Below are 25635 nucleotides of genomic sequence, written 5' to 3'. Positions count from 1 at the left end.
ATAGCAACATGTCACAGGACTAAGTGTGCAATCCACAAAAGGACAAGGTTGGACAGCTGATGGGTTCGTCATGGAAAAGCTTTTTCAGATTAGATGCAAAGAAAGTTCATAATGGTAAGCTGTAAAAAAAAAAAGTTAGTTGCTACAATGATGGAAAGTAACACTCTGTTGTTGTTTAGTCGTTTAGTCGTGTCCGACTCTTTGTGACCCCATGGACCAGAGCACGCCAGGCACTCCTGTCTTCCACTGCCTCCCGCAGTTTGGTAAACTCATGTTGGTCACTTCAAGAACACTATCCAACCATCTCATCCTCTGTCGTCCCCTTCTCCTTGTGCCCTCCATCTTTCCCAACATCAGGGTCTTTTCCAGGGAGTCTTTTCTTCTCATGAGGTGGCCAAAGTATTGGAGCCTCAACTTTAGGATCTGTCCTTCCAGTGAGCACCCAGGGCTGATTTCCTTAAGAATGGAGAGGTTTGATCTTCTTGCAGGCCATGGGACTCTCCAGAGTCTCCTTCAGCACCATAATTCAAAAGCATCAATTCTTCTGTGATCAGCCTTCTTATGGTCCAGCTCTCACTTCCATACATCACTATTGGGAAAACCATAGCTTTAACTATACGGACCTTTGTTGGCAAGGTGATGTCTCTGGTTTTTTAAGTAACACTAGATCGTTCTAAAAAGAAGGGCACAAAATAAAAAACAACAGCAAACCAAACCCTAAAAGGTAAAGTTAAAGGTACCCCTGACAGTTAAGGCCAGTCGCAGACGACTCTGGGGCTGCAGCGCTCATCTCGCTTTACAGGCCGAGGGAGCCGGCGTTTGTCCGCAGACAGTTTTTCCAGGTCATGTGGCCAGCATGACTAAGCCGCTTCTGGCACAATGGAACACCAAAACCAGAGCAGCGCACCCTACTTTTTGCATAAAGATGGTGTCCAGGATCAAATGAGTACATAGGGATGCTTAGAGGCCATTCTGCAAGGTCAGAAGGACCACCCCACAATCCAAGGGTCTGAAATCTCAATCAGATCCAGATGCAAAGGCTTCAATCCCCAGCACCTCCAGGTAAGGCTTGTCTGAAACGCACCCACTTGCTTGCTTGCGCCAAGTCTGCCTCAGCTCTTGACAACCAGCGCCCCCTGGCCAGCCCCAGAGGCACCATTCGGCAAAGGAGCTTGCAGCCAGGGAGCTTTTAATGAATATGCATAAAGGGGAATGTTAAATGGGTGGGTCAAGGGGCTGAACTGTTGCTTTGCCAAAGGGTATAAAAGATGTCTGCCCCTGGTGTTCGGGGGCATTCTCTCATTTTTTCCTGAATGCACCCCTTTTTGCTTTTGTCTGACAAAACCAAATTGAATAAAATCTTTTCTTAAAGAAATATTGCTGCCTGGAGTTTTTCCATTCTGGTCTGTATTCTGAAGTCCCCAACATTTCAACAACGAACAGCCACACATGCCTTTGGGAGGCAGACATGCTAGAGCAGGGGTCAGCAAACGTTTTCAGCAGGGGGCCGGTCCACTGTCCCTCAGACCTTGTGGGGGGCCGGACTATTTGGGGGGGTGTGAACAAATTCCTATCCCCCACAAATAACCCAGAGATAAAAGCAGACATTCTACACCAGGCAGGCCCCACAAATAATCCAGAGATGCATTTTAAATAAAAGGACACATTCTACTCATGTAAAAACACGCTGATTCCCAGACTGCCCGCGGGCCGGATTGAGAAGACAATTGGGCTGCATCCGACCCCCGGGCCTTAGTTTGCCTACCCATGTGCTAGAGGGCATCAGAGGAGGAATAGAGGGAAGGAAGGGAAAAGGGACAGAGGCCAGTGTTGCTGTAGCACCCCTGTCCAGCATTCAAGGCACCCCAGGGTGCCACGGCACACTGGTTGAAAACCACTGCCTTAAGGGCTGTCACATGGAAGATGGAACAAGCTTGTTTTCCTGTTCTGGAGGGTATGACTCGAACCAGTGGCTTCAAGTTATAAGAAAGGAGATTCTGGCTAAACATCAGGAAAAACCTTTTGACAGTAAGAGCTGTTTGACCGTGGAACAGTCTCCCTCGGGAGGTTGTGGACGCTCCTTCACTGGAGGTTTTTAAGCAGAGGTTGGATGGCCATCTGTCATGGATGCTTTAGGTGAGTTTCCTGCATTGCAGGGGGTTGGACTAGATGACCCTTGGCTCCCTTCCAACTCAAAGATTCTATGATTCTATGATCCCTTCAGAACTTTGTATGTGTTTAAATAGCTAATGCTGATTCATTTTAGAGACTATACATGATCTACACACAGGATAGTAAGGGGCGTGTGAGCATTTTTCCTGCCAGAGGCAGTTCTCTGGCAAGTGCTAGTTAGCCTGGCTGCATTAGCATTGTAACGGAAAGGCACTTTAGACTCGCAAAAAGCATTTATTCACCTTCAATGGAACCTAAAATGACTACAGAATTATCATTTCCTGAAATGAGTATAATCAAACAAAAATAAAATTGAAAGTAATCTTGTTGAAGCTTACTCAGGAGTAAATTTTCACTTCAAAACTCCTTGAAAAGGTTTGCACAGAACCAAGAAGAAGGGTGGGTGGCAAAAAGCCTCAAAAAGCTTTTTATAATAATAATTATTATTATTATTATTATTATTATTATTATTATTATTATTTAAAGGAAACAAGAGGGTCTGGGCTGATCTTATGGAAATGCAGTCTTTTAATGATCCTGTGACCAAATAAATCCAATTCAAAACCTGACCTCAGATAGACAATTGCTGCACATGGGAAGTTCTACTTTTGACAAGCAATTTGCTTTTACTGGAAGGGATGCTCCTTTTCCTTTTGGTCATACAGTCATAATACTTCTTGGGATTCCTTTGTATTCATATAATATATTGCTTACTTTTTATGCCCTTTATGAATAAATGTACTGAGGGGTGGGTGGGTGTTTGTATGTGTATGTATGTATGTATGCAAACATGCATCCGGGTGTGTGTGTGTGCTAAACTGGGTCTTTGACTCGGGTGACAGAAAGCCTAGTTTCAGCTCTGTATTGAGTTGTCCAGCTATGTCACTGTGGACGTGACATAGACATGGGCCCCAGAAGAGCCAGATACCTTTCTGTTTGCACTTGTTTCAGTTACAGAAGCCACACATGCAAGAACAACAACCCCCAGTTAGGTGCGAGAGAGCTCTTACAAACAGCTGCTTAGCTATCGATGAATTTTTGTTCTGCAACTCAGCAGGCAGGCAAAACTGCAGATGCAACTCCTTATATGTCATGAAATGTGCTCATAATGAAAAAAAGATATAATTGAATTTTGTAATAATTTAATTGGATTCATTCATATTCTCCCTCCCTCTCTCAGGCAGGATGCATTTTGATCTGTTTGTGCAAAGAATAAATTTAATAGCAGGCAAGGATGAGTGCTGATTATTAAAGCAGAGCTAGTGGATTGTAAGCAACCTGTTTAACACACCCAGACCCACAAACCGTATATCCTATATTAACAACGATATAGCTACATAAACCTCAGAATAATAGGATCTATCTACAGAGGTCACATAGGGACGTGGGTGGCGCTGTGGGTTAAACCACTGAGCCTAGGACTTGCCGATCAGAAAGTCAGCAGTTCGAATCCCCGTGATGGGGTGAGCTCCCGTTGCTCGGTCCCTGCTCCTGCCAACCTAGCAGTTCGAAAGCACGTCAAAGTGCAAGTAGATAAATAGGTACCATTCTGGCAGGAAGGTAAACGGCATTTCCGTGTGCTGCTCTGGTTCGCCAGAAGCGGCTTAGTCATGCTGACCACATGGTCCGGAAGCTGTACGCTGGCTCCCTTGGCCAACAAAGCGAGATAAGCGTCGCAACCCCAGAGTCGGTCATGACTGGACCTAATGCTCAGGGGTCCTTTATAGAGGTCACAAAGTAAGCTAAACTGATGGCTCAGCTGCTAACTATTCATATAACTCTGGATCATAAATTTCTTATGTTAAGTACTTTCCACGTACGCACAGTGAGGGATGACAGCAGGGGAGCCAACCTGAATAAAATATTGTGGGGTTCAGGTAAGCCCCACCCCACACAAATGATCACATGATGCTGTGCACACACACCATTTGAATGAGAATGCCCATCAACTTTGGGGGGCCCAGCCCCCACAGTCCCTAGGCGTTAGCTCCTATGGATGACATTGGTGAGAACAATACTTTTAAGGCCAAGAGATATGTGAATTTACACTCAAAAGATGCTGCTGGCTCTTTCAAATCAATGTCCGATCCATCACTTGCACAGCTCTCTTTCTTTGGCTAGTCTGTCTTCCAGCTTTCCTCTCCCACTGGCTTACATCCCTCTGATACACTCTCCCTTTCAACTCTCAGCTCTTCCCAACCCTGCTTTCTTTTGCCGCTGTCTCCTTAGGCATAGGACAACCTCCTAACCCAGGCACCTATCTGTGTCTCACTTCTCTCTAGCACAGGGGTAAGGGCCCTGTTGGCCTCCAGATATCATTGAACTACAACTCCCATCACTCTTGGCCATAAGCAGGGGCTGATGGGAGTTGGAGTCCAGTGATGGCTTGAAGGTCAAAGGTCCCTCATCCCTGCTCTAGCACCTTAATAGTTCGGCCAACGGTAGCAGGAGGCCTGTCTTTGAGATTGGAGCAGCTCAACCAATCCCTCCAAGCAGTTTCACCACCACTGCTAAATTATTTGCTGTGCTATGGTATAGATTACAAACATTTTTGCTCAAGCTGGCCATTACGTTACTTAGAACTAATCCTATACCAACTTGGAAGTGGGTCTCATTGAATTCAGTGGGGCTTATGTCTGAGTAAACACATAGATTGCGCTCTCTCTCTTTCTCTCTCTCTCTCTCTCTCACACACACACATATGGATGGGTCTGGCTTTTCTTAGCTAACCAAATAAATAAAGTATTTGGTACCACTGAATTTTCAAATTAATCATTGCAATGAAGAACATGACAGCTACCTTCAGGACCCTGACAGGGCTTTCTCAAGAGTCAATATTCTCAAAAAGTTCAGTGCTCCAGTCCTGGGGTTGGGGCTACTGAGAATGATCACCCCCTCCTGTCTCCATGCATACATTGTGTCCACAGGGCTCAAGGTATACTGAAGCTGAACACGGAGATTTGATTTTTTAAAAAGCTAACATGACTTAACTGGAATGAAGCTTACAAATAGTTAAGATTAGCAATCTTTCCAATTGGGACCATGGTTACTGTGCCCTGGGAGGAGGGTGAGGAGGGCGTGAAGAGAAGAACATCTTGAGAAACAGATTTCTAATAATCCTCAAGTGGAGAGAGGGCACTGGTTCCATTAAACAAGAAAAGAAGAGACAGAGAGAAAACGATCCAATTCACAACCATTTGTAAAGCCACTTGCCTGAACACATTTTCTCTCATCACAGATTTAGAAAATGAACTCAAAAATAACCCGCTCCTCACAGCTTTCCAGCATAGCAACACTAAGAAAGTGTTTCCTCAAAGCAGATGACTTCTCGAAGAACCAAGGGTGAAAGCCAATTTTATTCCAAGGCCTATCAAGGGAGACTACGTTCTAAATAAAGCAAGCGCGATGCATACTCGTTAACTGAAGAAAAGCAAGGAGACATGTTGCAAAGGCAGGGGGAAAAGGCAGATGGGGCCACGCTCCTCAAACACAGCATTCTATATGCTGGAGCTGCTCCACCAGGAGCTCCTACTACTTTTGCAGCCTGCATGCACCAGAATAAAACATTAAAATTAGGCAGGAGCAAACCTGGCCATTTTGATTTTCCGAGTTTCTCATTCTTTCAGGCATCCATTCAGTTATCCACATCATCACTTTCTTTCATATCTTCTGGCAAAAGCCTCTCTGAAAATCATCTAGAATTTTAGTGCAAATTTCTCCTAATGTACATGATTTGCATGCTATTCGGCTTAATATACATGCCGAAGAATTGATGCTTTTGAATTATGGTGCTGGAGGAGACACTTGAGAGTCCCATGGACTGCAAGAAGATCAAACCTATCCATTCTGAAGGAAATCAGCCCTGAGTGCTCACTGGAAGGACAGATCCTGAAGCTCAGGCTCCAATACTTTGGCCACCTCATGAGAAGAGAAGACTCCCTGGAAAAGACCCTGATGTTGGGAAAGACTGAGGGCACAAGGAGAAGGGGACGACAGAGGACGAGATGGTTGGACAGTGTTTCAAAGCTACCAACATGAGTTTGACCAAACTGCAGGAGGCAGTGGAAGACAGGAGTGCCTGGCGTGCTCTGGTTCATGGGGTCACGAAGAGTCGGACACGACTAAACGACTAAACAACAACAATAGAATGCATGCTGTCAGGGTTGGCCCAAACATTTTGACACCTGAGGCAAACCCCAAAATGCTGCCTCCCTCCTCACCCAGGAAGAAGGAGTGATATACTGGAGAGGGAGGGAATTAGGAGGAGGAGGAAGAGGAGGAGGAGAAGTACCCCATCCATCTCACTGGGTTGCCCCAGACACTCCGGGCAGCTTCCAACAAAATATAAAAACACAGTGAGACTTCAAACATTAAAAACTTTTCCTGCCTTCAGAATAAAGATTGACAATAGGATCTACTGCCTCTGGGGATCCTGCCACCTGAAGCAGTCACTACACCTTGCCTCATGGGTGGGCCGGCTCTGCATGCTGTGTTACACTGTATGCTATTTTCACAAATATGCATTTTGAGCCACACTTGAGTAGCAGTGCCATTTTTCTAGAAAAAAAGAGGAGCTGGAACTCACCATGAACACCTCCTTTGTTTTCATATCATGGCAATGGCACCCACCTAAGAGGTGCCGGAACTGAGTTCTGGCTGGGGAAAAACCTGCCCTGCCTAGAAGTATATGTATTTTTGGACTTGCTACTTGGCTAGGGGGAAAGTGCAAATTTCAAAGGGCAACTGTAGTTTGGTTTCCAGAAGGTGCGAATGAAGGAAGTTTGTCTTTCAATCTGAACTGAATCACACACTGAATCTGTGCCTGCCACATCAAGTAAAGCTTAGCATGTGCGAAACCGCCATGGTATAGGGCAGGGGTCTGCAACCTTTAAGACAAAAAGAGCCACTTGGACCCGTTTCCAAAAAAACAACAACAACTGGGAGCCGCAAAAACATTGCAACATTTAAAACAAATATAACACTGTATATATTGTTTCTTGCCTTAATGCTGTATATACAGGATCGTGCAGTCAGCTGTCAATCTCAAGAAAAAAGGACAAATAGCTAATTAAAATATTTAATTTACAACCAGTAAATTAAATACCACTTCAAAACAGTGACCAGTGTATATGGCCCCTTTCAATGCAGCCTGCTTACAAAGGCGGGAAAGACCAGCAATAAGCTGTTGCATAACGTTCCCCAAGGAAAGTGTTAGCTATTCACCAAACTTCCCCCTGCTTAGTTTAAAAAGGGGCTTCAGGCAACTAACTCCCACGTGGAATTTCCTATAGTAAGATGGCGGCCGCCTCAGAAGACCACATGGGCAGATAAGATGGCTGCTGGGACGATCCGGTTACCCAGCAACAGCACAGCTGTTTCCGACGCTTTTGAAAGCAGCCGGCAAAGCAAGCGTTGGAGCGCCGAAGCCACCTAACCCCCACAACTAGAATGCTGCGCATGTGACCAAATGGCGAGGACTTACTTTGCTAGAGACAAGCCCCGACACTACCACAAGCCTCCCTCTCTTCGCACCGCCCAGCCTCCCAAGAAAAAAAACCCACCTCAAACAGTCACAAAGCACAAATTCCACGCGACTGCAACTTGCTATGCCCAATAATCAATGCCCCAAAATGCCATAGAAAATTAATCAGGGCCCCAGTGTACCATAAATCATAATCAGTGGCTGATGTAAATAATAATTAATAATGAGGCATTCGTCATTATAAAAATACCTTTTTATTATTCATTTGTTTGACCCCTCAGAATTACTCCTCCTCATAGAAATAAAATTAACAAGTTACCTTTTTTTGAGTGTGTGTTCTTCACTCCCCTTCAAAACAGTGACCAGTGTATACGGCCCCTTTCAATGCAGCCTGCTTTCCCCAAGGAAAGAACAATTCACCAAACTTCCCCCTGCTTAAGTTTAAAAAGGGGCTTCAGGCAACTAACTCCTCCGCCTCCTCCCCTCGCCTCCTCCCCTCGTCTCGCCTCCTCCCCTCGCCTCCACTCCTCGCCTCCTCCCCTCGCCTCCTCCCCTCGCCTCCTCCCCTCGCCTCCTCCCCTCGCCTCCGCCCCTCGCCTCCTCCCCTCGCCTCCTCCCCTCCACTCCTCGCCTCCTCCCCACGCCTCCTCCCCTCGCCTCCTCCCCTCGCCTCCGCCGCTCACTTCCTCCCCTCGCCTCCTCCCCTCGCCTCCGCTCCTCGCCTCCTCCCCTCGCCTCCGCTCCTCGCCTCCTCCCATCGCCTCCTCCCCTCGCCTCCTCCCCTCGCCTCCTCCCCTCGCCTCCTCCCCTCGCCTCCGCCGCTCGCTTCCTCCCCTCGCCTCCTCCCCTCGCCTCCTCCCCTCGCCTCCGCTCCTCGCCTCCTCCCCTCGCCTCCGCTCCTCGCCTCCTCCCATCGCCTCCTCCCCTCGCCTCCTCCCCTCGCCTCCGCTCCTCGCCTCCTCCCCTCGCCTCCGCTCCTCGCCTCCTCCCATCGCCTCCTCCCCTCGCCTCCTCCCCTCGCCTCCTCCCCTCGCCTCCGCCGCTCGCTTCCTCCCCTCGCCTCCTCCCCTCGCCTCCTCCCCTCGCCTCCGCTCCTCACCTCCTCCCATCGCCTCCTCCCCTCGCCTCCGCTCCTCGCCTCCTCCCCTCGCCTCCGCTCCTCGCCTCCTCCCATCGCCTCCTCCCCGGAGCCGCAGCAAAGGCTTTAAAGAGCCACATGCGGCTCTGGAGCCGCAGGTTGCCGACCCCCGGTATAGGGGAAGCCACAGGCTAAGCTTTCACAGGAACCTGACACCCTCTTAAAGGCAACATTTCCAACGGAGGCAGTTCACCATGTGAACTGTGAGTGATCAAGAGGGGAGATTTGAGGGGGTAACATGCATGCCCAGGGAAATGGGCCTCCTTAGTTAAGAATGATCCAGGGCTGGCTTCAATACATTTTGCTGCCTGAACCAGACACATACATAGATAAGACATTTTCCTATATCATAAGCGAAAAAAATCATGCAAAATGTTGTGTATACATGCATTTTTCTGGGAGGGGTTCCATAGCTTGCATCAGATGCTCAGTAGCTGATCTCATCAGATTCTCATAAGAGTTTATCTCTGTTGTTGTTTTTAAGATGATTTTTCTTGTACAATTTTACATATGACTTCTGATTTTTTTTAAAAAAACAACAGCAGTATATCAATATTTTTTACAAGATAGATAGACAGATGGACAGATAGACAGGGTACATGTGACCAGGACAAAAAAGGGCTAGGAACCACTGCCATAGGGAAATAAATGAAGGGGATTTTCGTATCTGAAGCAACTGAGAGCCAAAGCATGGGAGTGTATCACAACCTGATGAGCAGCAAAGGAAATTGCCTTATACCATCTAAGCTAGATTTGTCTAGCTGGCATCCTCTACTTGATGTTTTTAACCAGAGATGGAAGGGATTGAACCTGAAATCTTCTGGATACAAAATGTGTGCTCTGTCACTGACCTGTGGGCCATCTCCCGATGGGAGGAAGTCAGAACAACAAAAGTCTCAAGCATGGCTCAAACTGACACAATTTAAAGGTGTCGCAATACCATTTGAGTGGTGCACCCCATTCCATACTTTCAGATGGATGTGATGAAAGAAATGGTACAATGATATGAAGCCTTCAGTCTGACTAAGATATACCGTATTTTTCGCCCTATAGGATGCACCAGCCCATAGGACGCACCTAGGTTTTTTGGGGGGTGGGGAAATAAAGAAAAAATATTATTCCCCCCCCCCAGCCGCAGGGGAAGCCCGAGCTTTTAAAAAAGCACCTACCGTAGTTTTTAGAGGAGCAAAAGATATCTGCCCAAAGCGTGGGGCGTTCTGCTTCAGTGCACCCCACGCTCCGGGAAGCAGGCTACTCTCCGCAGCCTAGGGAGCCCTGCGGGATCTCCCATGGGTTCCCCAGGCTTGCTGATAGCTTCCTGAAGCCTGGAGAGTGAGAGGGGTCGGTGCACACCAACCCTTCTCGCTCTCCAAGCTTCAGCGAAAGGCTGCATTCGCCCCATAGGACGCACACAGATTTCCCCTTCATTTTTGGAGGGGAAAAAGTGCGTCCTATAGGGCGAAAAATACGGTAACTTTTCGAGTGAGGCGGGGTCTTTATGGAAACAGCTGATCACATGGAGACTTCATGTATAAATTGACCCTACATTCATTATGATGGAGGATAAGCTGAGATCCTGTGATCTACAGGATCTGTGGCCATTTCAAATAGCTAGTTTCTAGTCACCAACCCCCCAAAACACATCTCATTGAAATACTGCAGTGAAGCACAAGTCCTGCTTTCTGAAAATCTGGCAAGGAGACATGTGTGTACGAAACTAAAAAAAGAGGAAAAACGTGTTTGCAGGTTGACTCTATTTTGGGTTTGCTTAAAGACATCCAACTGAATGGAACAAATATTTACTGCATGTGCGAGAGTAAACACACAGCTCATCTGCTACTATACAATATTTCACCGAACCAGAGAAGAGTCCTGAATAAACACAGATGTAAAAGTGTGCGTGTGGACTTTGAGACTTGATGGCTTGCTTGGAAAGGAAAACCTAACAGCTCAACTCTACCATCATCGGTGAAGGAGCAAGAGAACAGTACAGTGGTACCTCAGGTAAAGTACTTAATTCGTTCCGGAGGTCCATGCTTAAACTGAAACTGTTCTTAACCTGAAGCACCACTTTAGCTAATGGGGCCTCCCGCTGCTGCCGCGCCGTAGGAGCTCGATTTCTATTCTCATCCTGAAGCAAAGTTCTTAACCTGAAGCACTATTTCTGGGTTAGCGGAGTCTGTAACCTGAAGCGTATGTAACCTGAAGCACATGTAACCTGAGGTACCACTGTAATAAGATCGTGTGAGTGTTTATTTTAAAATAACATTTACCTTGCCTTTTTGCCCAAGGCAGATTGGAATGAAAGACTAAAGGTAAAGGAACCCCTGACCATTAGGTCCAGTCGTGGCCGACTCTGGGGTTGTGGCGCTCATCTTGCTTTATTGGCCGAGGGAGCCGGCGTACAGCTTCCGGGTCATGTGGCCAGCATGACTAAGCTGCTTCTGGCGAACCAGAGCAGTGAACGGAAACGCCGTTTACCTTCCCACTGGAGCGGTACCTATTTATCTACTTGCACTCTGAGGTGCTTTTGAACTGCTAGGTTGGCAGGAGCAGGGACCAAGCAACAGGAGCTCACCCCGTCGCGAGGATTCGAACCGCCGACCTTCTGATCAGCAAGTCCTAGGCTCTGTGGTTTAACCCACAGCGCTACCATCATCGGTGAAGGAGCAAGAGAACAGAAATAAGATCGCGTGAACATTTATTTTAAAGTAACATTTACCTTGCCTTTTTGCCCAAGGCAGATTGGAATGAAAGACTACCATACCTAAATTAGTCCAAAGTTCAGTAAAGTACTTGTGTTTTCCCTTGTGCAACAATGTAACACCAGTGCAACAAGTATATTACTATGTGACTTACCTTATGCTATACTGGATAAAACCTTGTGTGTGGATTGGGACACACACACACACAAACATACACACACACAAAATCCAGTTATCCTATAAGTGAAGCTTTTTTAAAAAAAACAAGAAGGCCAGGCAATCCAGGGCCCAACCCCCAAAGACCGGGGAGCTAAGTCCCCTCGCTCACCCCCTAAGAACCACTGGGAGCAATCGCACAATGAGCCCCTGGAAACCAGAAAACAGGAGGCAGCATGTTCTGAAGCAGAGAAAGGTTGTACCGAGGCGAAAGGTGTGTGGTCCACGTCCTGATTCCTCAAGGGCATAATTGCTGCTCCTGGTTCTTCTCCGTGAAGAAACCGACATTTACACACACATTAGCAGGTCCTTTTAGCAGCATCTGTTGCAAACTCAGAGCAATTCAGTTTACATTCAGACTTACAGGCCGTTTACCGACAGCTGCAGCCAGTGGTAAATGCCACGGTTGCTAAGTAACGAACAGGTAAGTGTTGCAAAAGATCAGGGACAGGCCTATGAACATTGCATGCTTAATGGCCAAGGACAAAGAGGATGTTTGCTTGAAGAGGTGGCTTGGCTGTGTTCCTTATGATGATATCATATAATTGCCTTTTTTCAAACAGGTGTCTAAATAATAATCACAAAAAGACATGGGAATGGGAGAACTCAGCACACTCAGGACCTGCTGACTGCCCAGTGCTGAACATGCAATTATAGGGTTTTGGGGTTTTGTCTTTTTGCTATTCATTCAAAGTGGAGTGTTAAACACTGTAATAGGCTTGCTTGGGGATGTGTAAGCAAGCAGCAATAGGAACCTCTGTGTCTGTCTCAAGCAAGAGCTCCTGTTGTCATCTCCCACCTACCCACCCTGCTCCATCAGGGTCTCGATCCTTCCACAAACGCTGCCGACTGAACTGTGCTTCCCTGGGATGCCACCTTCATTTCAATACAAGGTGGACTCTGACCTCAATACAGATGATAACTCAGTCAGTTGATCGTGAAGGACCAATGTGGTGCACCAAGCTTTAGAGAGAGAGAAACCCGAGTACTGATCTTGCTCTTGAGCCTGGGGAACCTCATGTCACTGGAAAGGATCACATCTGACTTGAGCACTGCCAATTTGTCTTTGGGGGTTGCACCCCAGAACAAAAATACTTGGGGCTCAGTGGGAGTTTTTGTGAGTTTTATAAGGCTTTATGGGTGGTTGTTGGTGAGGTGCAACTACACAGGGCCAGAATAACTTGGAGAAGGAGAGTCTTCTGCCTTTGCCCACCAGCTTTGGGTCCTGACCTGTCTTGGGCTACACTATGTACTTCTGTCCCATTCGACCATGATGAATAATTGCACATGGACTGAAGTAGAGCACTCAGGTTAGGCGAAGGCGGGTACAGCGAAGGCAGGCTGCAGGATGCATATACAAAGGCTGGAAGTAAGCAAATGGGAAGCTGCTGGAAACATGGAGTCTGGAGGCGCAGAAGGAGGACTTGGTGACATTACCCAGACTCAGGTAAGCCAGTATATCTCCTAGTTTTCATAACCACCTATAGCACTCATTCAATCCTTCAGTCTTCCATAAGGTCTTTAACCCTGTTCACACATTACATTTGACCCGGAGTGTACCAATTGCTGGGGAGTTATTGCTTTCCCAACTTTCCCATGGGCTTCCCAGAGACACCTCACTGGCAAGTGCTGGGAACAGACTCTAAACGCACTAAATGGACCTTTGATTCAATCTAATAGGTCTCTTCTTATGTCCAAAGGCCGAATTCTCATTTGAAAATCAAATGGATCTGGATAGAACTCTTACTTCTATTTTTCATACACAGAAACCTTTGGGGGATTTTGCAACGAAGCAAGGGTTGGCAGTCTGCAAGATGTTGATCTGTATAACTACGACGGCCTCCTTCAGCCAGACACTACTGAAACAGAATCCTCCCGAGAGACAAGACAAATGTTCTGTAACAGTGTACACCTAGCTCTAATATTAGAGAGCATTCCCAGACCATGTAAGGAAAAGAAAATCCCCAGTACCCAAACAAAGGAAGGTCACCGTACACAAAAAGCTTGAGAAGACTCTTCATCCTGCTTTTATCATCGAAGGCGGCATTTGTTTAGATGGCCTTGAATTATGCAGGGTATCTTATGCCAGCAGGGCAAAAGTGAGGAAGGAGGCAATTCGAGACGCATTTCCGTGTAAGTAATGAGAATCAATAGGTCACACAGATAAGTATGTGTGTTTGGGAGGGGAACACAATATCATTATGTATGTGGTGCCTAAGCATCTCCTGGTCACATGAGAGCCAGTGTGGTGTAGTGGTTAAGAGCGGTAGTTTCGTAATCCTGGGTAACCGGGTTCGCGTCTCCGCTCCTCCACATGCAGCTGCTGGGTGACCTTGGGCCAGTCACACTTCCTTGAAGTCTCTCAGCCCCACTCACCTCACAGAGTGTTTGTTGTGGGGGAGGAAGGGAAAGGAGAATGTTAGTCGCTTTGAGACTCCTTAAAGGGAGTGAAAGGCGGGATATCAAATCCAAACTCTTCTTCTTCTTCTTCTATGTCATGGGACAGGCAGAGGAACAGGGACCATTCTGCCCCTTCTTCTTCTTCTTCTATGTCATGGGACTAAAGCAGAGGAACAGGGACTATTCTGCCCCTCAGGGCGAGTGAGTTGAAGGGGTGGAATTTTTACATACATGCACAATTTACGTTTTCCCCAACAACTTGGGTTTGAGAGGAAGCAGTAAGTCCCTTTCTAAAGCATAGCATGGGCTGGCACTCAGCATACAGAAGGGATTACCTGAGCGGGGGGAGAGTGACCATCTCCACCGAAACAGCCAAGGCAACCAAGCAGGCTGGCCCAGGCCAGGAGATAAGTTGTCAGGATCAAATGGGAACCACCACCAGCTGTGCCCAAACCTGTACTTGGAGTGCGTGTTAGGCAGGTGTGTAAGGCAGATTCCTGTACTCCTATAGCTCAGTGGCAAACCATCCCAGTGGCAAAAGGTCCCAGGTTCAATCCCTGGCATCTCCAGCTAGGGCTGGGAGAATCTCATTTCTGAAATCCTGAAGAGCGAGATGAACCATTGATCCACCTAGTTTGGTACTGTCAGGTCTGTAGGTGGTTGCTCGTGAGTAAAACAGCCAGGACTCCGACCTGTCTTTTACAGGTTTTATTTTGTGCAAACTATGTACAGTTCAGAGATCCAAAGTTCATGTCTGTCTCAGTCACTTGCAGATTCCGGGAGTGGCCTTTTTCAGCCCCCCCCCCCCACATAAGAACTTAGACACCCCAAATCTCTGCCTTCCCTCCTTACCCCCTTGCGAAAACTGGGCGATGGAAGAGGCATGTCTGTTTCCCAACCAGCCTGACTGAGCGAGGTGCTTGGGCTCACAGTAACGTCTGTGAGCCTTTGCCTCGCTTTGCCCCTCCTTTCTCCCTCTGCTTCACTGGAGGCATGACTCTCTCCACTGCCTGATGAAGTGCTACTGCTCAGCAACTTTGGAGGCTCCCTGTAGTCATCTGCCCCCCTCCACCCTTTCGATGGCAGTCCCCTGACAGGTACATTGAATGCCAGTAGCTCTGTTGGGTTTCAGACAGGGGTCTTTTCCAGTCCTACCTAGAAACTGAACTTGGGACCTGCATTCAAAGCAGTTGTTCTATCACTGAGTCACAGCACCCCACAAAAGCCCTGTGTTTCTCCACCACAAGGTCTCTGAGGTCAATGACTAGAACATGGGCCTTGAAATGCTGGAATTTGAGGTGCACCGTGCAGAAGGTACTTCAAAATACATACACAGATGCAGGGCCGGATTTAGGTTGGATGAGGCCCTAAGCTACTGAAGGTAATGGGGCACTTTGTATGTCCAGCTGTCCTTTGTCAACAACAAATTGTTGCTGTTTTTTGTGTTGAATATATGCTCACACCCTTAGTCTACGCTGCCTGATCATCAGTCTACAAGCACTCTTTAATATTAGATAACAGGTACAACAGCTTGACCTGCATTCAGCTGTGCCGCACTGCAGTCGGCAGCTGCATGCTACATGTTTCCATGCAACCAGTCCATGCAGAATGTATAAAAAAGGTAAAGGGAGCCCTGACCATTAAGTCCAGCCGCAGATGACTCTGGGGTTGCAGCGCTTGTCTCACTTTACTGGCCAAGGGAGCCGACGTTTGTCTGCAGTTTTTCCGGGTCATGTGGCCAGCATGACTAAGCCACTTCTGGTGAAAGCAGAGCAGTCCACGGAAACGTTGTTTACCTTCCCACCAGAGTGGTCCCTATTTATCTACCTGCACTTTGACATGCTTTCAACTGCTAGGTTGGCAGGCGCAGGGACCAAGCAACGGGAGCTCACCCCGTCGCAGGGATTCGAACCGCCAACCTGTCAGTCTGCCTCCTCCTCTCTCGTTAGCTCTCTTCTCCTTTCTCCCCCTTTCTCTTCATATCCCAAACATTCTTATTTACCTCCTCTTTCTGCATCTCTGCCTAAAAGCCTGTATCCTTCAGTGACATGCATCAGGCCTATACTGCACAGCCAGTGACGAAGCCTGACATCACCTGTGGGGGCGACTGGACAAGTTGCTGACTCCTGTTTCAGACTATGCACTCCTCAAGGCAGGAACATGTAGGGTACAGATGTCATTTGATATTTCTACTCCGCTTTTCGAACAACAGATGTTGAGCTCAAAGCAGCTCGCAATAATCACAAAAGCATTAAAAACAACATTGCAATCGCCATGCTATCAAACGCAATAACATATAAGTAAAGGAAACAACAACAAATTCATCCCAATGATTAATGCAGTTCATTGAAGCCATATCGGAATGAGCTGCTCCTGAGCACCAACCCTGTGGCGGTGAGACCATCTCTCTGAGAAAAGGCTTCTCCTTTGCTCAGGGCAGCAGGCAACCCACTTCCAGGATGGCAGCAAACCCACAACAAAACACAGAAACATGTCACAAGGGGGCTGGGCTCACACCCTCACTCCACCCCCGAAGTGACTGCCCTACTGGGGCAGCCCCACCCCCAACATAGGCAGGCTTTATAGATATAAAAAGGTGAAGGACCCCTGACAGTTAAGTCCAGTCGCGAAGGACTCTGGGGTTGCAGCGCACATCTCGCTTTACTGGCCGAGGGAGCCGACGTTTGTCCGCAGACAGTTTTTCCGGGTCATCTGGCGAAACCAGAGCAGCACACGGAAACACCGTTTACCTTCCTGCCAGAGCGGTACCTATTTATCTACTTGCACTTTGATGTGCTTTTGAACTGCTAGGTGGGCAGGAGCAGGGACCGAGCAACAGGAGCTCACCCCGTCATGGGGATTCGAACCGCCGACCTTCCAATCTGTGGTTTAGACCACAGCGACACCCGCATCCCTTTTATGGATATAGAAGGCAATAGTTTCTTAAATAAGGAAACAGTGCTTGCCCCTTATGTACTTAGAAGTACATTGCAGTAGGGCAGTGTTTGGGGCAAAGGCACACTTGTTTCATGAAAAAAATCACGAGGCACACCACTATTAGAAAATGTTAAAAAAATTAACTCTGTGCCTATATTGACTATATATAAAGTAATTCTCTTGAATAGGAATCAAATAAACAAAAAAGAAAGTATTTTATAATTACTTTATTATGAAATAGTAAGTAAACAGAAATGTGAAAAATTATAAAATACTTTATTTTTAAATCTTTTGAATTTTTCAATTTTTCCCACGGCACACCAGGCAACATCTCGCGGCACATTAGTGTGCCGCGGAACAGTAGTTGAAAAACACTGCAGTAGGGCATACTCTTGAGAGAAAGTGTGCGTAGGATTACAGCCTTAACACAGCACAAAGTGGGCAGAGAATGGGGCACCAATCAACCCCACATGAGAGGAAGAGTCCCCACTTTCATCTGTGAAGCCTGATGTGGAAAGTGGCTTCTTCTTCAACGAATTATATAGCAGGAGTGGGGAACCTTTGGCTGTCCAGGTGTTGCTAGACTACAACTCCCCTTATCCCTGACCACAGGCCGGCTAAACTGGCTGGGGCCGATGGAGTCCGGCAACATTTGAAGAGGCACAGCTTACCCATCTCTGCATAATAGGAAGTTACTGTCCTCATAAATTTGACAACAAACCCCGCCTGCAGCAGCAGCCTTTCAGATTTATCCAAGAAACCTACATCATTAATCTGCAGTCCACAGGCTTCCGCTCCGGTTTCCTCCGCTGGCCTGTCGAAAAAGGAAAGCTTCCCTGTGAGAGACTGGGTGTGAGCTTCTTGCCTGGTCTGCGTGTCATTATTTGGTCTCTCCCAACCTGCCATTAGCCTTGCGTAGCTAAGCAGCCCCACTGACGCACGACTCCGAACTGCAAGATCACAGGCTTCTGTTATCTCTGGCAAGTGGCAGGTTTTAAGGGTTATTATTGAGCGTGGCAAACCTAATTCCCCAGGCATTTGGGCTGTATTCATGGCTGGAAAATTGACCATGCAAAATTTCCGCTAAGTCAACTCGTTCAATTGGGGTTTGGAGCTGCAATATAATTTCCCCCCACCTTAATCGCGTTCTTCTCTTCAGACATCAAGCCAAGTGTGTTATTTGCCAAGGTTCTTAAAGGGGGGGGGGGAGGAGCCGCAATAGTGCTTTGTGCAGAGAAAATGCAAAAGTTGATGGGGGGAGGAGAGAGAGAAAGGAGCTGCATCTGGAGCTTGGGAAACTGCTGATTTTGTTTTCAGGACTGGCTTGTTAGCTTATTTAATATGCATTCATTCAGCTTTATCCTCTACTTGGAAAGAAGTGGGCAGGGGGAAAAGGAGTGCTTAACATGCAACTTCCAACCCACATGGCAGCACCCATCGCAGCTGGGGGCACTACTGTACCTGACTGGGGGAAGAAGGAGCAGGCCTCATGCCTATACACTGGGAATGGGGGGGGTCTGCAGCCCTCCGACTGTTGCTGGGGGCTATTATGAAGCTGCCCGCATTCTGAGATATTCAGGGGAGGCCCTTCTCTTGGTCCCACCACCCACACAGACATGCCTGGTGGGGGCGCAGGAGAGGGCCTTCTCGGTGGCTGCTCCTAGACTTTGGGACACCCTCCCTGTAGAAGCTAGACTGTCTCCCTCATTGTTGTCTAGTGAAGACCTTCTTGTTCCAACAGGCTTTGGGGAACTGAGTGCTTTTAATGAAAGGGTTGGTGCTGTGCTGTTTCTATTGTACTTATTTGTAGGGTTTTAAGAGATTATATCTATCTATCAAGGGACGCGGGTGGCACTGTGGGTTAAACCAGAGAGCCTAGGGATTGCTGATCGGAAGGTCGGCGGTTCGAATCCCCGCGACAGGGTGAGCTCCCATTGCTCCCTGTTCCTGCCAACCTAGCAGTTCGAAAGCACGTCAAAGTGCAAGTAGATAAATAGATATCCAGCGGGAAGGTAAACGGCGTTTCCGTGCTCTGCTCTGGTTCGCCAGAAGTGGCTTAGTCATGCTGGCCACATGACCCGGAAGCTTTATGCCGGCTCCCTCGACCTGTAGAACGAGATGAGCGCTGCAATCCCAGAGTCGGCCACGACTGGACCTAATGGTCAGGGGTCCCTTTACCTTTTCCTTTATCTATCTATCTATCATCATCATCTACCATCATCGAATGACTGATCGATCTAATTCTGTCAATGTTTAATTGTTTCTAAATGATATTCTTTTCCGTGTTTTTAGTGGTTCTTATTTTTAATTTGAAAGCCACCTTGAGTCCCGTCAGGGGAAAAGGTGGAAGATAAAACAGTAAAATTATCACTAACAACCATAAGTTAAAACATACAGAAAGTTTAAACCGTAATAGAATAGGCTAAAACTAATTAAGATTCAAGCAAACTTTCTAAATATCTAGGTAGGCTTGTCTAAGTGAGAATATCTAAATAAGAATACAGTGGTACCTCAGGTTAAGAACTTAATTTTTTTCGAAGGTCCGTACTTAACATGAAACCGTTCTTAACCTGAAGCACCACTTTAGCTAATGGGGCCTCCTGCTGCTGCTGTGCCACCGCTGCACGATTTCTGTTCTCATCCTGAAGCAAAGTTCTTAACCCGAGGTACTATTTCTGGGTTAGCAGAGTCTGTAACCTGAAGCGTCTGTAACCTGAAGCGTATGTAACCCGAGGTACCACTGTACAGTGAAGATGCTTGCCTGATACCAATATACAGGGACTTCCAAAGTTCAGGTGCTGCCATACTAAATTATCGAGTTCTTACAGATGTGGTGCAAGTATTGTGTAACACCGTAGTAGTGCCAGTTTTGTCAATCCAAGCAGTTGAGTGGGTACATACAGGGTAAGGGGATCTCGCAAGGGGACTGGTCCCAACTTATTAAGGGCTTTATATTCTAAGAGTATCACCTAGAACACGGCCCGGTAGCCGATCGCCAACCAGTGCAGACCTCTGAGCACAGGCTTTACATGCCGACAAAGCCTCACTCCTGTCAACAATTGCACTGCAGCATTCTGATAAGGGTTCTCTGGTCCTGAGGTTGGGAATTGCCTTGCTCCTGGAGCTCCCATGAGCCTAGCTGGCACCCACACTTCTGAGTTTTCAGATAAGCTAAAATGGTTTTGTTCACCCAAGGCTTTTAATGCACTGTGAGAGAGGTATTGTGCTGCTTTCTGATGTTTTCATGTAGTATTGCATGACTGTTTAATAAATGAGTTTAGGAAGATGCCAACACACCTTGGGATATAAGGCAGGATATAAAATACTAAATACTAAAACAGAACAAGCTCAGCACGGGGCAACGGTCCACGGGAAAAGAGCTTTGCCAAGTCGTCTCCTGCCCCTATGCGCTTAGGCACATCTGCTTGTAATTTTGTTGACGAACATTGCACATGTTTCCATCAAAACAGCCAGATTTGCAAACCTTCATATTTCACAGAGCATTGCTTGAGTGGCAAACAGAGACATCAGCTTGAAAACTTCATCATTCCTGCTACAGTGATTTGAATGATACCCCCAATCCAAATGTAATACCGGAGCTTAGCAAAAGATTGTTTAAAATCAGAAACAAGATTAATCACTGCCGTTCAGAGTATGAGCTGCCCTTTCACACAATAAAGCAATATTACAGCTATGAAATGTTCCATTTCATATTGCCCTCTAGTAAAAAAACAAGGAATCAAAGCGTTGTACATAACAATACATGTCTGGGGAGGTGGGGGGGGGGGAAGAAAGCCGTAAGAGGAGCTCGAGAAAGAGTTCTGACACTTACACTTGAACTGCTAAATTACATTTGCCTCCAAGCAAGCCGAGAAAACCCAAAAACAAGAAAAGAAAATTTAAAACTGATGACTTACTAAGAAGCTGCACTGATGATTCTCTTGGGTTAGTGTGGTGACATTAGACCGAAAAGCCTGGTTCTTCTCTTCTAAAATATGGATCCGACCAAATGTTTTCTGTGGCACTGCAGGTTGTAAGTACGGTAGCTCATTTCCAAACTGTGAGGAGGAAAGAGAAAATCAGCAGGGAATATAGGAGTTCAAATCTTCCATTTATGAGGGGGGCGGGAATATAATAAGCAGTACACTAGATTATCTTTCCATGGGGCTGTTTGCTTTTGCAATAGCATAGCTTATAGAGTGCTTTTAAATACCACATGTCTGTTCAAATACAAACAATGGCAAAAATGAGCTCCATTGCTAGACAAATGATCCTCATACATTCTTCCCATAAATTCAAGTTCTGAATCCCATCTTACTTCTGAAGTGTGTGCAACCTATGCACAGAGATATCCCCCATTTTTCCATTTACAGTACAACCCTGAGCATGTTTACAGTAAGCCCCACCAAGTTCAGTGGGGCTTGTTTCTGAATCACTGTGGTTAGGATTTCAGAATGCTTTGTGTGCCATAGCACTCTAGTTCCTTTATATCTCTCCCCCCTGCACGCACACAAACACATATACAGTTCTTTTTGTGCTTTGTTTGGCAATGTGCATGTTTGCTCATGTGCATTAGTAAAAAAAAAAAAAAAAAAACACTGCACGCTGCAAACATGCAATATGGCCGCATCCAGTAGACCTGTTAATGGATTGAAGCATCCTTCCCAGTTTGTTTGCACAAAGTTTGTGGGGGAAGTTATACATGGTTGTCTGTTTATTGAGCATTTGTTCTGATTTGTTTGAGAGGCTATACAATTTCATATCAAGCAACAGTTACCCCAAACTGTCTCCAATGCTTTCCTTATTGCAAAAAGTCCAGGAACATCTGGAACTCTGAATGCTCAAGCATGAAGCGGTTTGGGTGTCTTGGGACTTAGAGAAGCAACATCAAATGGCTGTTTGGTTTGGGGAACTGGGGATTAAACTGTGAACTGAAATTGGGGTCCTGCCCTTGTGTGGACCTGCCCTTTGTCTTTCTTAAAATCAGGGAGCAGGTAATGTGAAAGTCATGTACACTAAAGACCATGGAGAGCCATGTTTGCCAATCAGAGTAAACAATCAAACTGATTTTTTTCTTTCTTTGCTCACTCTAGCTGTCTGAGGTCCCGCTTCATTTTCTGGAACTCCTCAGTAAACCAGGGGGCCCGGTTTCGGCGGGGTCGCAGAGGGTGCTTCGGTGCGATCTCATTGATGGCTGCCAAGAGCTGGTTATTCTAGTTCTCAACAAGCTCATCTAGTGAGCCGCCAGGGGGAGCAGGGTCCCGCAAGGCCTGACGAAATCCATCAGGATCCATCAGCCTTCTCGGGTGAGCCCAAATAGGCTCGCCACCCAAGCAGGATGGGGGCGGGAAGTCAATCCTGGCTTTCAGAGCATAGTGATCAGACCATGGCACTTCCACAAGTGAGAACATAATCACATCTATACCCGCATCAAAAATTCAAATCCAGCGTGTGGCCTGCTTGGTGTGTGGGACCCAAAACAAACTGGGAGATCCCTAATGCCGCCATGGAAGACACCAGGTCCAGAGCCCGTGAGGAGGGGGTGGCATCAGCATGGACGCTGAAGTCTCCCAAAACCAGTAGGTTAGGGAATTCCAAGGCCCAGCCTGCCACCACATCCAACAGGCCTGACAGGGTGGCTGCTGGTGTGCTAGGTGGTCGGTACACCAGCCAGACAGCCAAGCTCTCCTTGGTGCCCCACACTAGACCAACACATTCAATGCTGGAGATTGATGGTGATGGCAGAGCCCTGAAAGAGCAATCCTCCCGGATTAACAATGCTATCCCTCCCCCTGGACCCACAGTCCGCGACTGGTGGAGGACGGAGAAACCCGGGGGTGCTATCTCATGCAGGGCAACTACTTCACCTTCACACACCCAGGTCTCCGTCACACAAGCCAAGTCAACCCCCAGCGAGATAAAAAAGTCTCGCATGGTGGCGGTTTTATTGCCTATAGACCTGGCATTGCACAACACCAGTGACGGAGGTAGGTAATGCCTGCTCACCCTACCCTTGTCCCTCGGGATGGGCCATAGATTGGAAGAGGTTCGAGCATCACCACATCTCAAAACCCTTCACGATGCAAGCTATCCCCAAATAATTAAAACCTGGTGTACAACACAAAAAAGCATGCAGCATAATTATCTCGTACAATATAGGAGGTCTTCACTACCAGAGGCAAGCTTTTTAATTAGCAAACTAAGAAAGACACGATATTGGTAACTAATGCAAGAGGAGAGAGACTCCGCTCTTCAGTCGGCAAGGATTACACACCAGGATTGAAGCACACAGAGATTCTATTGATCAGCTCAGTGACCCGCAACCTGTGTGACCCACCAAGTCAAATATAGCAGGCTATTGGCCATGTATGACTGTGAGTGAGATGGCAGGATGTGCACCAAGAGCACGCTATAAAACCCTGAAAACCTGGGTACATTTGTAGGCTTTTCGTCAGCAAAAGGAACAGGGCAAGCACCTGATATCTACATTTGTAATCTTGTCTATTAGCAAAAGCACCAGCTCTGTTTCATCTCTCTGGTGCTTTAACACCCCGGCACCAATGCCATGTGAAATTCCTTCCCCCGATGCCAGTTCAGTTGGAAAGAGCCTGCCAAGTTTTTATCAGCTCCTCTAATAATATTGAGAGGTGGCCCTGTGCCACTTTCCATCTCCATGCTAGGCACATGATGGCAAACCTGTTCATTTATTCATAGGCCTACCACTGGCTGCCTTTGTATCAACTGAATAAAGACCGTAACTCAACCTCTGGGATCCATTCAGCCCTAATGAAACAGGCAGCTAAAGATACACTGCTTTGATAATAATAATAACAACAGGATTGTTTTACCTGTAAGGGGCAGGGGGAGAAGGAGGAGCAACAACTATGCTTGAAAGACCGCCACCATTGCAGGTGGTGCTGATATTAAATATTATAATATCAGAGGACTACAGTGGTACCTTGGGTTACAGACGCTTCAGGTTACAGACTCCACTAACCCAGAAATAGTACCTCAGGTTAAGAACTTTGCTTCAGGATGAGAACAGAAATCGTGCTCCGGCAGCGCGCCGGCAGCAGGAGGCCCCATTAGCTAAAGTGGTGCTTCAGGTTAAGAACAGTTTCAGGTTAAGTACGGACCTCCGGAACGAATTAAGTACTTAACCTGAGGTACCACTGTATATGCAAATATTTTGCAAGTTAGTTCAATGCAGGAGACTCAGCTCCTGTAGCTCAGTGGGGAAGAGGACATGTTTTGAATTCGGGAGATCCCAAATTCAATCCTCAGCATCTCAAGATAGGACTAGGTAAGACTGTTGCCTGAATCCCTAGACAGAAATCATCTGTCAAACACACCACCCCCAACCTGGTGCCCTCCATATGTTGCTGGACTCCAGCTGCCATCAGAATGGGCAGTGCTCAGGGTTGATGGGAGGTATATAGTGGTACCTTGGGTTAAGAACTTAATTCGACCCGGAGGTCCGTTCTTAACCTGAAACTGTTCTTAACCTGAGGTACCACTTTAGCTAATGGGGCCTGCTGCTGCCGCTGCATCACTGCTGCACGATTTCTGTTCTCATCCTGAAGCAAAGTTCTTAACCTGAGGTACTATTTCTGGGTTAGCAGAGTCTGTAACCTAAAGCGTCTGTAACCTGAAGTGTCTGTAATCCGAGGGACCACTGTATAAAATAGATGTTCATAAATGTACCAAGCAAACACATAAAAATATGTAAATCACATGTCTGAAACCCACAGAAAAGTCCTGAAACCATTTTCTCTCTCCCAAAATGACCTCAAATATTTATCTGCAAGGTCAAAGGAAATGGGAAAAAACCTCCCCATTGTCTCTGTGCTCACAAATCCTGCCTTAAGGGCACATTTAAGGTGTGAATAGGGTGAGCCTGTGACCTGTGACCTGGATTCGGGAATTAAGAAGTTACAATAACAAAAGAGTGGCCAAAACCCAGATAATGCGGACTTCCGGAGGCGGCGCCTCCGACAATGGCAGATTCTCCCTGATTCAGGGGGAGACAGCTCCACAGAAACCAGGTCTTACCGCTGCAGCGAAGCGGGGACCCTTTCAAAAATCGCAGACGGAAGAAGCCTGCGACCGTGGGACTCGGCGGGCACCGTTTGCGCCCCTCTGTTTGGCAAAGGAGCTCTACAAAGGGCTCCGGAGTGAGACGGGGGTTGGCGTGGTGCTGAGAGTCAATCGCTACTTCTGTGGAGTGAAGCTGCACAGCCGAAGTCGGAGAGCGCTGTCCTTTTTCCTATGCTAATTCGGATTTCAAACAACAACCCGTGAGTAGGACAATTGAAACTTGTAGATCAAAATTATACCTTTGAATTAGAGCCGAGACGGGAAGGTGTAAAAATAGGAAGTCCGCCTTCTGTTCTTTGTAGAAAGATCAAAGCAAAGACTTTACAAGCTAAAAGCCGTAAATTGACAGCCTGGAATTTCCTGCTCTTTTAACTACCAAATCCCCCCTAGACAGCAGGAGGATAGGGGGAAAACAAATCGTGACTTTGCAAATCCTGCAGAGAGTAATTTAAGAAAATAAGTCTTCACTGTTCCTAACCTGGGGACGG

General features: G+C 47.0%; 1 protein-coding gene and 1 long non-coding RNA gene across 12 annotated transcripts in view; one reads left to right on the top strand and one right to left on the bottom strand.

The window, feature by feature from the left end:
- Positions 1–25635, bottom strand: part of RIMBP2 (RIMS binding protein 2) — a 273596-nt gene that overhangs the window by 164050 nt on the left and 83911 nt on the right. For 9 of the 11 annotated variants that reach the window (XM_083716867.1, XM_083716868.1, XM_083716869.1 and 6 more), the window contains exon 2: positions 20968–21108. The gene's annotated coding sequence lies outside the window, so the exon portion shown is untranslated. Of the gene's footprint in view, positions 1–20967; positions 21109–25635 lie in introns of those variants that run through there. The other 2 variants (XM_083716870.1, XM_083716863.1) reach the window with 1 other exon arrangement.
- LOC310834345 overlaps positions 1–25635 on the top strand; it is a 202671-nt gene that overhangs the window by 158544 nt on the left and 18492 nt on the right. The window lies entirely within an intron of this gene.

Source organism: Podarcis gaigeae (genome assembly GCF_964106915.1).
Source record: "Podarcis gaigeae genome assembly, chromosome: 16".
NCBI classification, from domain to species: domain Eukaryota; kingdom Metazoa; phylum Chordata; class Lepidosauria; order Squamata; family Lacertidae; genus Podarcis; species Podarcis gaigeae.
The sequence above is the reverse complement of the archived record's forward strand: the minus strand, read 5'-3'. Positions and strand labels throughout refer to the sequence as shown.